Here is a 14,768-nt window from a genome sequence, read left to right on the forward strand (position 1 = left end):
GTATATACTGTTAGGTGATGTTAGACAATTATATCATTTCTTGAAGTTTATTAGATATGACTGGTAACTGTTAGAGGTGAATGATGAAGTGTGTTTATAGTTTGCTTGGAAAACTTCTTTCTCAGAGTGTTGGAGAACCAGAGCGGGGATGAAGTAAGAATGTCAGCCATGGTCACATGAGGTTCTTCCATGTTTTTACATCTGAAAAGTTTCAGAGTCAAAGTGCATGTGTGTGCATATATGCATGCATGTGTGCTCACTGTATGTTTGTGTGTGTTGGTGGTGTTGTATGTGGAGGTTAGAGATCAACCTTGGAAATTGTTCCTCAGGCACCATTCACCTTGTTTTTTTGTGTGTGTATTTTGCTTTCTCTTTATTTCTTTGAGACAGGGTCTCTTTTTATCTCTCTCACAGGTCTGAAACTCACATCTTGTTTTGAGACAGGGTCTCTCACTGTGTGGAACTCATCACGTAGGGCAGGCTGGATGACCAGTGAACCAGGGATCCAGCTCAGTATAGAAATTACGATTGTGCACCTCCATGTGCCACCCTCTTTCTTCTTTAGGAAGAGTTCTGGGGGTCACACCCAGGTCACTGGGTTTGTATAGCAGGCACTTTTCTGACTGAGTCGCCTCCCGGATCCACCAAAACATTTCTCTTTGTTCATTTTGTTTTTAAATTGGCAAAGTGGGCTTGTGCTGTTGGTACGAGCACTCCAATAGAGTTACCCTTGGGGAGGTGCCCAGGCTGTGGAGCATTCTGGAGTGTCACTGATTGTATTTTATCCACACAAAGACAAGGTTCCACAGGTGTCCCAGACAGGATGAGGCACAAAGTTTTAGTTACACCAATCTAGTGTCTTACTGCCCACACTGAGGCGAGAGATGAGAACCAAGTCAGCTGGGCTGGGATCCAACTTTGAAACCTTTGTCCCCAGGGCCTCTGGGATGTAGCGGCTCTGCGTGTGGAGAGATACCCTTGGCACAGTGAGTCACCATATTCTTTCACTGTGTCTATCGATTTCCTTCTCTTGGCTTCAACTCCTGTACTCTTTGTTCCAGGGCGAAAACAGAATTGTGTTTTATAATTCTGGTTGAGATAAAACTGACCTCCTGAAAGTTCATCTCTGATGGAAATGCTCTGATTAGCTCACTCCTACCAAAAATTGTTGGGCATTGGTGTTGGAAGTGCCCAAAGGTCAAAACGGCACAGCTGTAACCGCAGTTCATGGTCTTCAGCACCTTCCTCATAGAGGTAGCCAGGGGTCCTCAGAGAAGTGGCTGGTTTCCGCATTGGGCAGTGCAGGGACAGCATCAGTAAGTAGTGCATTATCATGCTGCCAACTAAGTTGTTATAAAAGATGGAACACATTGAAAAGGACACTGTGGGGAGACACCAAGGGGTTCCATGATCAAATCTGGCACAAACTGAATATCTAAACAATGAAGTCCTGTAATGAATTGTGAACCACCAGGGAAAATATGAATATTAAATCCATAGGGATGATAAAATTATCATGAAGGAAAGGAGGACTCTTGCCCAAAGGAGTGATAAATACTGAGGAACAGAGAGTAGTCACTGCCTGAGCACTGACGCAGGAAGAAACCACTGAAGGATGCTAAGGCCAAGGGCAAGTTTTCCTTGACATCTGGACATGATCTTTGAGCATTTCCTCTTAGTCTTTTGACTTGCTGCAGAGGAGTGCACTAATGCTATGTGGTGGGCAAATGCCTTGGCTTGAGCTCTAATGAGAATCATCAAGAAAGGACTTGAAAGTCCCCAGGGATGATGCCCTGGCACGGACAAAGCTGCACTTGTTCAAGGGAGAGAAACGAACTTCAAGTGAGGGCAGCGCTCCTTAAAACTGGGGCAGCAGAAATGCACTGTCATTGAAGATAAGCAGAGGGTGTGAGAGTCCTCCAGAGCACAGGCAGTCGAGATCAGTGACAGCACCAGAGCCTAGGAAACCCTGTAAAGAGAGCCAGGGAGGCCAAGGGTGGCAGTGCAGGCCTCTAATCCCAAGCTCAAAGTTCCCTGAGAGTCTATCTAAGAGAGAAGGAGGGGGGATAGGAAGGGGAGAGAGAGAGTGGATATGGGGCAGTTGGAAAAGTGAAATAGAAGAATGTAGATAGTAGAGGGGGTAGATTTGTTGACATTAACTGTGGTGAAGACCAGACCGTCTTGCCGTACCTATGTCTCTTAGTTCTTAGGGAACACATTTATGTGGGGAGGCCCTGTGTATGCAGCATGCTCTCAAACAGCTGGCAAAGGTTCCATGCTTGTTGGTAGCCAAACAGTAACCCAAATGGGACACACGGGAGTCACTGGCAAACTGAGTCGTGGGTAGAGAGGTTTTTTTTTTTCTTTTGTCTTTTCTTTTTTTTTTTTTTGAGTTTTTCATAAATTTGAAACTATTTCTAAATATAAAGTCAAAGTATCCAAGAGCTCACTTATTTTTGGTATCTGAGCCATTGGCCTACATTTGATATGCCTTAATGCTACAGAAATGGATTGTTGGGGTATTTCCTGTTCCCCTGCTTTCTGCCAAACCTGTTTAAGGTCATTGAAATGACCAAACATTTTCAATAAATTAGAAAAAACGTAGAGCTTAGAAATCAGCTCTGGATTTTTAGGAGCAGAGAAAACATCACACAGCTATGAAATCAGTGGGTTCTGAGCTCCACAGGGTAACACTGGTCTGATTTCCACACACGTTTGTTTTCCAGATCCAACATGCTGCCTGATGAGAAGGATTCAAATATGTGTTGGATAAACATATGAATTATTTCAAAGTAAGGTTTGAAGCTTAAAGGTGACACCTCATCAGGATTTGAAGCAATTCATAAATTCATGGTGATTCCACTATATATGTTCTGGTATGGAAAATGGTGTCCTTAACAAAGAGATTTTTGCTGGATTTACTTCTCAGTTTATTCAAACCTTCCTATCTACAATCAATAAAATCATCTGCTAAAAAGAAAAAGAGAGAAAAAACTTGGAAGAAAGCCCTCATATTTCATATTGTGCATATTTCTTATTCAAAGTATTTTCATAAATCATTTAACTTCTTGGCATCTTAATTATACTCCTGCTATAAAGGTGATGCACAAAATCAAATAGTGTACATTTTCCAAAGGAAATGACTTAATGCTGTCTTGATTCTCTAGACAACAGGAAACCACGTCTTTAAATGACTTCTTAGAAGTGAGCTAGTAAGCTAACATAAAGGCTGGCAGTAGGAAAGGTCGCAGGGTGGGGATGAATGTGATTCCAGGAAGGGTGGATGTCTGAACTGAGCCTGGCCACTGGAGATGAAACGCTGCCAGCAGCTGGGTGTATGGGGGCAAGGAGGGGAGGAGCCTACCTACAGGAAGGAAGAGTGATCCGTGGGCAATGAGCTTGGCAGAGGTGTGCTCCAAACCCAGGAGAGCCCAGGATGAGAGGCCAAGCAAAGATGAAGAATTCGAGCTTGAATTGTAGCATCTTAAAAATAGCATGCCTTAATTCCAAATGAGAGCTAGGGTTGGCCAGAGTCAGAACTCTTCTCACGCACATTTTTGTCATTAAAGTGCAACCTGTTACAGATTTACCTGTGATCTGAAGCCAGCTTGCGACACAGGTTAGTTTAGTGTAACCCAAGGGATGCGTTGGAAGGCAGCATGGTGTTGCCTCATGTTAAACTCCAGTTGCAGCTGCTGCTCTTGTTCTTGCCTATCTCTTCTTGGCTGTGTCCATCACTAGAACAGAAGGATCATTGGCTTAGGAGTTTGTAATCAGCCTTTAAATCTGGGTGTTCTCTTGAAATGATTGTGGGACCTTGGACAATGAGTCATATACTTCTTTTGGGTCCAGGTTTCTCCATTTGTAAAATAATAAATCACATGTGCTAAGTCATACTTCATTGAGTAAAAGGTAGTTTAAGAAAAACAAGGATAACAGGTTTCTTTTAAAAATACATGTATATATGTATGTATGTATGTATGTATGTATGTGTGTATGTATGTATACACACATACACACACACACACACACACACACACACACAAACATATATATGATGGGACAAAAGCAATGGCTTCATGGATAAGAGCACCTGCTGTTCTTGAAGGAGACCCAGGTTCAGTTTCCAGAACCCACATGGCAGCTCACACCCATCTGTAACTCTTATTCCAGAAGATCTTGTACCTTCTTTTGAACTCTGTGGGAACCTGGGATACTCTTGGTATATGTACATGCATGAGGCAAAACACTCATATGCATAAAATAAAATAAAATAATAAATCTTTTTTAAAAAGCAAGGTAGATCCCTTCCCCTCCTCTTCCTTTTTTTTGGAGTCAGGGTCTCATATATTTCAGGATGGCTTCAAACTCAACATGTAGTGAAGGATGATCTAGGAATTCTTATTTTCTGCCTCCACTTCCCCAGTGCTGGGTTTACAGGTATTTCCATCATTCTGAATTTATGCAGTGCTTGGAGGTGGACCTATGGCCTTGTAAGTAAGCTAGGCCAAAAATCTACTATTTTAGGCACATTCCCTACCTCCAAATGATAACTTAAAAATTATTTATTTTTATTTTATGTATATAAGTATTTTGCCTACATGTATATATATGTACCACAAGCATGCCTTGTGCCTATAGAGGCGAGAAGGGGGCATTAGAGCCTCCTAACTGGATTAACAGATGGTTATGAGCTGGCATTTGGGTACTGGGAACTGAACTCAGATCCTTTAAAAGAGCAGCAGGTGTTCTTAGGCGCTGAGCCATCTCTCTAACACCCCACAAAAAATATAACTTTTAAATTGTAAAATGCAATACTGTCTCTGCTCTTGAACTAAATATCTGGCATCTCTTTCTTCAGGAGTTAGTATGCAACATTAGGATAGCTCATTCATAGACAATTCATCTCCAGAACTCTCATTTATAAATTTACCTCCTCCTATTTGAACCTCATTGTAGGGGTGGTTGTCTGTGCTTCACCCCTGAACACCAGGTCATATAAGTAGGAACTGTATACAGGGTGCTCCGAGAAGCAATACTCCTTCTACAAATAACCCAAATGAGAGACCCCAATCTTCTAGATTATGTAGAAGATGAGGCAAAGGCCGGCATTAGACCAATGAGTGCAGATCAGCAACAGATATACAAGGCAACCCTTTAACAGTGGGAAATGCCTCAAGGGGCCTCTTGCAGGCCCCCAAACTGAATGTGGTCCAAACATTTCTAGCCACAGTGGAGGAAATTCCTCTCCAGGACAATTAAATAACCCAATGTCTAATGAAAAGAACGATACTACACTGGATGATAGAACAGCTCTGATAGATGAATCAAAAGTTTCAAAGAACACAATAAAATGAATATTTTGGCAGACTTCCATAAATGAACAAAGACCAAACCTTAGAATTCAAATGAATGTCATTGTTCTGGAGGGCCTGGTAGACATAGGTGCAGATGTGAGTATAATTACACCAAAATCATGGCATCTGAATTGGCCACTTCAAGAGGTAGATGTCCAATTTCTAAGGATTGGAACCCTATCTCAGGTAAAACAGAGTTCAAGATGTTTAAATGCATAGGGCTAGAAGGACAGAGAGGAAGGTTGAAGCCATATATGGCAAATGTAACAGTGAATCTTTGGGGATGAGATCTGTTACAGCACTGGAACACTCAGATTAAAATTCCTACAGTCTCAGAAAGGGAATACAGACCAATGCATGTTGCTAGGAATAATATTACAACATAATATAAAAAACAGTCACCAACCATTCAGGCTGTACATAAACAGAGCACAACTCTGTTAAACTCTCAGAAGTACCAACAGCCTTACCTTTAAAATGGCTAACTAACAAACCTGTCTGAATTGGACAATGGCCTTTGACAAAAAAAAAAAAAAAAAAAACTACAAGCTTTAGAACAGCTGGTTCAAGAGCAGTTAAATGCTCAACACATTGAAGAATCTACCAGCCCTTGCAATTTTCCTGTATTTGTTATTAGAAAAAAGTCTGTTAATTGGAGAATGCTGACAGATCTGAGAGCTACTAATAAGGTAATTCAGCCTATGGGCTCCCTACAGACTGGGATGCCCTTGCCTTCTCTGCTACCCAAAGAATGACCTATAATAGTTATTGACTTAAAAGACTGTTTCTTTACCATAGCTTTATAAGAAAATGGTAGAGAAAAATTTGCCTTCGCAATGCCTAATTATAACAATTCCCAGCCAGTCAAGAGATATCAATGGAAGTCCTCCCACAGGGAATGTTAAACAGCCCTACCCTGTGCCAATATTTTATGTAAAAACCATTGGAGATAATTCATGTGAAATTTCCATAATCCATAATTTATCATTATATGGATGGTATCTTATTAGCTGATCCAAAGTTAGGTAACTTTGAATGCATGTTTGAAGAAATAAAGAAACTTTTGCCTCACTGGGGACTACAAATTGCTCCTGAAAAAAAAACACAAAGAGGAGATTCTATTAATTACTTAGGATATAAGATAAAGCTACAAAAAAATTATACCCCAAAGGTACAACTCAGGAGAGATCGATTGCAGATTGTTAGGAAGCATTTACAACTTACAGGGTATCATTGAAATACCTAAAGATGGACTAAAAAATTTGGCTAATACTCTAGAAGGGGACAAGGACTTAAATAGTCCAAGAGAATTATCAGCTGAAGCTGAGAAGAAATTGGCTCTAATAAAAGTCAATATGAGAAGTGCATGTGGATTGTGTGAATCCAGAACTTAAATGCATTCTGGTCATACTCCCCTCCAGACACTCTCCCACAGGGATTTTGATGCAGAGGGAAGATATTATATTATAATGGATATTTCTACCATGTAAACCAAGTAAGAAGTTAAAGATTTATGTAGAAACAATCTCTGATTTGATTCAAAAAGGAAAATTAAGACTTGCCAGTTGACAGGAATGAACCCAGCAGAAATTGTAGTACCTTTTACTAATGAGGAAATTTTCTTACTATGGGAAGATAATGAATACTGGCAGAGAGCCTCCAATGACTTTTTGGGAGAGATTAACAATCATTATCCCAAAAGCAAGAGAATAGAATTCATAAAGAAGACTGAATGGGCCCTTACTCATATTGTATGTCAAAAGCCAATTTCTGGAGTCCTCACATTCTATACTGATGCAAATAAAACAGGGAAAGCAGGATATAAATCAGGAGACTTAAGTAAAGTGGTACAAAGTCCATACAACTCTGTACAAAAGACAGAACTGTATGCCATTCTTATGGTACTGATGGACTTCACAGAACCCCTCAATATAGTCAACTGACTCTCAATATACAGAGTGAGTTGTTTTACATATTGAAATTGCTGAATTTATTCCTGATAATACAGAATTAACTTCATTATTCATACAATTGCAGAAAATCATCAGAAATAGGGAACATCCTATATATATAACACACATCAGATCCCATATGGATCTGCCAGGACCTCTAGCACAAGGTAATGATGAGAATAATCAGTTACTAATAGGTAATGTAATAGAAGCCTCAGAATTTCATAAGAAACACCATGTAAATAGCAAAGGTTTGAAGGATTTCTCCATCACTTGGCAACAAGCCAAGGAAATTGTAAGAAAATGTCCCACTTGTCCCTTCTTTAACCAAACTCCATTACCCACAGGAAGCAATCCAAAAGGTATGCAAAGAAATGAAATTTGGTAGATGGATGTGTTTCATTTCACAGAATTTGGAATATTAAAATATGTACACCATACCATTGACAACTATTCAGGATTTCAATGGGCAACTCCTATGAGTTCTGAAAAGGCTGATTCTGTGAATACACACCTATTAAAAGTTATGGCCATCCTGGGAATACCTGTACAAATTAAGACTGACAATGCCCCAGCATATGTCTCAAATAAAATGAGACAGTTTTTTTTTCTTACTTATTACAATATAAAGCATGTTACAGATATATCATACAATCACACAGGCCAAGCAGTCATAGAAAGATTCAATCAAACTTTAAAGGATATGCTAAATAAACAGCAACAGATAACACTGACTCCTAGAAATATATTACATAATGATTTTTTAACCCTGAATTTTCTTAATGCTGATGAGGAAGAAACAACAGCTGCAGAGAGACATTGGACAACAGAAAAAACTTTTGAGCTAAACCAACTGGTTTATTTCAAAGATGTGTTGACCTCAGAATGGGAACCAAGATATGTCCTATGGTTGGGAAGAGGTTTTGCTTCTGTTTTTGCAGGAGAAGAAAAGCTACGGATATTAACAAAATTAATAAAAATTTTATTTGAACAGGAGAAACCCCTCAATGAGGAAAAATAAAAACTCATCCACCAATGTGACATCTCTACAAATTGTAAGAAAAATTTAACAAAGGTTGGGGCAGGGTTCTGTTTTCTATCTTTACAGGATAATAGAAATACACATCTTCCTGAAATCATAAGGCCTTGAATACCCAAACGTATACAACAGAAGGAAAGAACCTATTGGTACCAATATACTCTTCAGGGTAATATTTCACTGCCTAACATCAATATCTCTTGAACTCTAGAATAGTTATGGTCCTGATTCAATTATAAACCAAGTTGGCTTTGGAGTTGTAATGTGGCTCTCTCCTCTAAAACCAAATATGTTGCTAAAAGAGAAGGGTTAAAAGACTGTCTCATGTCAGAAGAGCCACTTGGTGTGGGACAAAAGAAAACCAATAACTTAGGGACCATTGTCATCTAGACTCTACTTCTTCCTATGCTTTTCCTCACCTTTGAAGAACTCCTTCTCTATCCAGTATAAATCTAAAACTTTCCATCTTGATATTGAAAGAGTTCAAGTTTTTTCCACAGCAAAAATAAGTCTTTTCCAATAGCAATCTCTGAAGTCTCAAGAAGGAAGATGGGGTGTTGCTGGAGGGCTTTTCTCCAGGTTCCCCAAGCCCCGCAGTCTCACAATCCACTTATAAAATAATCACTCAGATGCTTATATCACTTATAAACTGTATGGCCGTGGCAGGCTTCTTGCTAATTGTTCTTTTATCTTAAATTAACCCATTTTTATAAATCTATACCTTGCCACGTGGCTGGTGGCTTACCAGAGTCTTTACATGCTGCTTCTCCTGGCGGTGGCTGCAGTGTATCCCCCCTTAGCCTTCTGCTTCCCAGAATTCTCCTCTCTCCTTGTCCCACCTACTTCCTGCCTGGCAACCTACTTCCTGCCTGGTCACTGGCCATCAGTGTTTTATTTATATAGAGCAATATCCACAGCACTCCCCCCCCCCTTTTTTTAAAGGAAGGTTTTAACTTTAACATGGTAAAATTACATATAACAAAACAATTACTGAGCAAGAATTATAGTTACAATATTAAAGATGTCCTATCTATCTTATATTTGTGAGTTTAAGGTTTTATATCTATTTTATCTTTTATCATAACTGAGGAAATTACAACTATCTAGTTTTCAACCACATCAAAGACCTGAGAAGGAACATAATGGTACCTGAGAAATGGTAGATGGATGCAAGCAACTTTCAGGAATCTTGCAAAAGTAGACCAAGACAGCTGGCAGCCTGGACAGTCACTTAATGTTTCTCAGCATTGTTGGTGCATTTAAATTGGCTACAGGCCTAGAGTATCTGACAGACCATTTTTAGAAGCAGGAATTCTGAGAGACCATCTTACCCTGTCTTGGCAGAGTACAGTGGTCGCTTTCCTTGTGTCCCGCTTGTCCAGAAAGGACAGCATTATATTTGTACTGTCAGCCATTAAGGCAAGGGCAGTTCTTTGCCCAGTAGGCCATTTTGTGCTAAGAAGACAAACTTCCAAATAGAAATGTCTTAGAAGCCCAACATTCTCTCGGGATCAATTGGTGCAGCCAGGAGCAATTGTGTCTCATGTTAACAGAATTTTAAGTTATTTAAATGCCATATTCTCTAGGTCTATGAAGTGTTTGAAGATTACCTATCTATCTGAAATATATCTATGTATACCTAGAAGACTTAACTAACATGGCTACAGATATGATTATCATAGATGACTAATTATTAATCTATTTTTTAATTATCCATTACAATTTTAAATGAGTTACATAAACATAATACCTCAAACAAGAATAGAAATATATATATATATACAGTATAACAAAATTAACTTCAAGTTTGTATCAATAAACTAAAATTTATACCAATGTAAAACATTTTAAACATGTTGTTCTTTAAAAGTAGGTTCATTAATCTACCCTTTTATCTTATCATCTCCATATCATCCTATATATCTATATCATATCCCCTTTTCTTTTTTAGAAAGAGATCACATTTATAATCAACCTGTTTTAAATAAAAATATTGGTTTTTCTCTGTCCCACACCAGAGGGCTCTTCTGATTTGGGACACAAGAATCTCTTAACCATTTTTTTTTTAAAGCAATATGTCTGGGTTTAGAGGGGGAGTGAGCCAATTCCACCTCTAAAGCCAGCTTGGTATATTTGGGAATTTGGGCGTAGCATCTCTTACTACTTCCTGCTGGAGGGGGTTGCTGTATCTTATGGGGACGCAAAGAAAATTTTATGCCTATGGGGTAGTCTGTGAGGCTGTATTGTGTGAACCAGTTGCCTTGAAACCACTCTGGATGTTGGATCATCTGGGCCATGGTGTCATCGGAGATCTTTTAGGGGGTCTTGGCTGGTGAAACCTGATGTATCTTAATCTGGAACAAATCCACAGCCTCTGGCTTTCTGTGAAAACAAAAGCAGAACCTCTTTTCCAAAGCAACATATCCTTAAATCCAAATTTTGAAGTCAAGGTACCTTTAAAATATACATTTTGGCATAACTCAACAGCTTTTGCAATCAAATGTTTTTTTTTTAGTTATGAATATCAAAGAGAACATAATCCAGATTCTCTGTGTGGTAGCCATCTTTACATGGCTTAATTTTTATATTACCTTGAGCCTATGGCTTTAAACTGCACCATTCTAAGACTGAAAAGGTGCTGAGGCTGCTGGCTCTGCCCACTTCAGCTTCCCAACATGGCAGTGGTACGTTTTCCGCCAGCTCTGGTAGTCATCAAGTCTCAGAAAAAGTGGGTCTAAGCTTTTATCAAAGCAGCGTGTAGCCCAGAAACCTTTTTTTTTTTTTTAAATACTAGTAAAGACTAAATCTACCACACAGCTTAATGTGCCGCAGGCAGACGCCTCATTTCCGCCATACTGCCGGTCAAACGCACAATCCAGGAACCCACCAGTGTTCAATTCAAACCTGCATTTTGCGGCGTCTAGCTGCCCGTATGAGACAAGAAGCAGGAACCTGGTTTTGGCTCTGTTTAGAATTAGTTATTAAATATTCTCAGGTTTAAGGTGGAAACTCGAGCCGTTGGGCGCCATTTGTTGCTGGAGGGCTTCTCTCCAGGTTCCCCAAGCCCCGCAGTCCCATAATCTACATATAAAATAATCACTCAGATGCTTATATCACTTATAAACTGTATGGCCGTGGCAGGCTTCTTGCTAACTGTTCTTTTATCTTAAATTAACCCATTTTTATAAATCTATACCTTGCCACGTGGCTGGTGGCTTACCAGAGTCCTTACATGCTGCTTTTCCTGGCGGTGGCTGCAGTGTCTCCCCCCTCAGCCTTCCGCTTCCCAGAATTCTCCTCTCTCCTTGTCCCACCTACTTCCTGCCTGGCAACCTACTTCCTGCCTGGTCACTGGCCATCAGTGTTTTATTTATATAGAGCAATATCCACAGCAATGGGGCCCCACAATAACCACTCTACCCAGTCCAGAATGATGCCATGGTATTCACAAACATTACTCAATGATCAACCTTGGACTGAAAACTCTCCAAGATAGTCCCACAATGACATGGTCCATCATACTACACTTTTAGTCAGAATCTCAGACAACCCTACCCATTACTCTGAGACTGGCTCCAGAACCTACAGTTAGTCCAACTGAGACCTAACTATCTGAGCTTTCTTACAGGACCCCACAGAAGTACTGTCACCCCCTGAACAGTAATTTTACAGTACAGTTGTCTAAGACAACAATGCCCCTTTTCCCAAAGGTTTCATGTTTCTCAGGGTTATGGATAATGGTTATAGGGTTGGGGATGGAACAATGACATTAGACTCAGTATTCTCCTTAAGAAAAGAAAAAAGGGAATGGATAGGTATAGGATATTAAGGTAGATTATTGTATATACAAGTAAACTAATTTAGTAAAATATCAGCCTTAGATAAATTGCACTGTTATGGATTCTTGTATATTGATGCAAATGTAAACCATCTTTATATTCTTATTTAAGATAATTTGTATATTGATACAAATACAGAACTACATTTGTTGTAATGTGCATATATTTCTACTCTTATTTGAAATGTTTGTATATTGATACAAATGAAAAATTATATTTGTCATACTGTATGTATGTTCTACCTCTGTTTAGGATATTTTGATATATTGGTACATATTTAGGATTATTGTCATACTGCATATTGCACTATACATTCCTACCTCTGCTTTAGCTATTTTGTGTGGTGTCACAATTTTGAGGTCATTGTCCTTTTACTGTACATTTTACTGTACATTTGCTTACTGTTTACTTTGTTTAGGTGAAACTTTAGCCCTTAGGTTATTTAGGTAGATAAGGCTTACAGATTTATAGTCACCTATGCTTGTCATCTCTATAGTTATGTTAGTTAGGCTATCCAGATTTACAGATATATAGGTCAGATGGACAGGTAATCTTAAAATACTTCATAGACCTAGAGAATATGGCATTTAAATAACTTAGAATTCTGTTGACATGAGACATAATTGCTCCTGACAGCACTGATTTGATCCTGAGAGAAGGTTGGGCTTCTAAGACATTTCTGTTTGGAAGTTTGTCTTCTTGGCACAAAATGACCTACTGGACAAAGAACTGCCGTTGCCTTGACTGCTGACAGTATAAATACTGTCCCTTGAGAATGAGCAGGACACAAGGATAAGTGACTACTGAACTCTGCCATGACAGGGTAAGATGATAGTCTTTCAAAATACCTGCTTCTGAAAATGATCTGTCAGATACTCTAGACCTATAGCCAATTTGAATGCATCAATGATGCTGAGAAACTTTAGGTGACCATCCAGGCTGCCAGCTGTCTCTCTCTACTCTCACGAGACTCTCAAAAGTTGCTTGCATCCTTCCACCATTTCTCAGGTATTATTATATTCCTTCTCAGGTCTTTGATGGGATTGAAGACTAACAGTTATAGTTATAATCTTCTCATATCTTAGTTAGAACATATTAAGAATTAGATTCAAGTTCTTCAGGATAGGACACCTTTTGGAATAATCTCTGCACATGCCATCCACCCATGATCCAGACTTCTCTGGATTTTAGTATGTGTCTCTTGTCTGATGTTGCTGTTGTTGGTTGTAGTTCCATTTGTTTATGTCATCACCCTTTATTTCTCCTTGATAATTATTTCTATTGTATATAGTTTTGTGTTAGATTAGAACTTTCTTCCTTAGACAAAAGGGGGGAGATATAGAGGTAGTTGTCTGTGCTTTACCACCCCTAGTAGGAACAGGTAACTGCTAGGTACCTGCCCCCACCCAGGGCAAGGCCGAGACGAGGACCCCTTAAGACCTGCGATGTGTAGGTGCTCACTCTCTCTTGGCTACCTTGTGATCCTGGATGCTGGACTTCAGACCAAGTCAGAGTTCTTCAGAGAAATGCGTTGGACTGTCCCTTACCTTTCCTGGATCCCTTAACCGACCCCTTTGCTTGCTGAAGGTTAACCAAAATAAACTTCTTTTGACTATCAGATAAACTACATGGAATTTCCTCATTAATTTCCACTATACCTCATGTGGTATCTAAGGTTTAATTTGACACCTTTTAGGACATTTGATGTCTTGAAATTTTAAGGCTAGTGTTTGGGATGAAGTGTTTAGACCTGAGGTCTGTGTTAGTCTTCCTATTCTCGATACATCTGTTGGCATGCAGAGGCAGTGGGTGTGAGGATGAATGGGCCAGAATCCCACCTTCTGTTTCAACTTTATATAGAATTTCATGCCATCATCTATTTTACATCAAGGGTATCCACCCATCTAGAATAGCACATCAGAAATGAACTTATCAGACATGAATTTGGCTGATTGGATTATTCTGGCTTCTTTTTCTCTCCTCTTGTTTATTTATGTTCAGTAGCTGTCGTTATAAGAGGTCATTTGAACTATTAGAAGTTATTTAGTGTCATCTGGACCCCACCAGCCAGAGCCAATGTTGTTTGTTTATAATCCCAATAGGCTTTATGGACATAGCTCCTGGCCTTTCTAGCCCTACCTCAGCATCAGATCTGGTCTTCCCTGCCCCCCCCCCCCCCCCCCCCCGAGGCTCTGTATCATCGGGAGTTGGTCATGGTCCAAAATCTCAGGAAACTCATTTGGCCATTGGAGGTGGAAGAGGGGGGTTTTCCTCCTCTGGGTCTGAGGCAATGGCAGGAACTTTGCTGTGGTCTGAATGTAGTTATGAGATCCGTTGTGGTCCTTACTTCCAACAGGTGGCAATGGATTGTGGCTCTGGGGATCCTTTCCTTTGTTCCCCCAGCCCAGGACAGCGTGTCTTCCTGTGCTGCTGCTCTCGAATTGTGTCTATGTTTGGTTTGTCTGCTCTTTTGTCACCTTCATTACTAGTTCTCTATGTTTGATTCTCTGTTCATGTGCATATGTGTAGGTGTGTGTGTGTGTGTAGGTGTGTGTGTGTGTGTGTGTGTGTGTGTGTGTGT

The sequence above is a fragment of the Peromyscus maniculatus genome, chromosome 19, assembly GCF_049852395.1.
Source record: "Peromyscus maniculatus bairdii isolate BWxNUB_F1_BW_parent chromosome 19, HU_Pman_BW_mat_3.1, whole genome shotgun sequence".
NCBI lineage: Eukaryota > Metazoa > Chordata > Mammalia > Rodentia > Cricetidae > Peromyscus > Peromyscus maniculatus.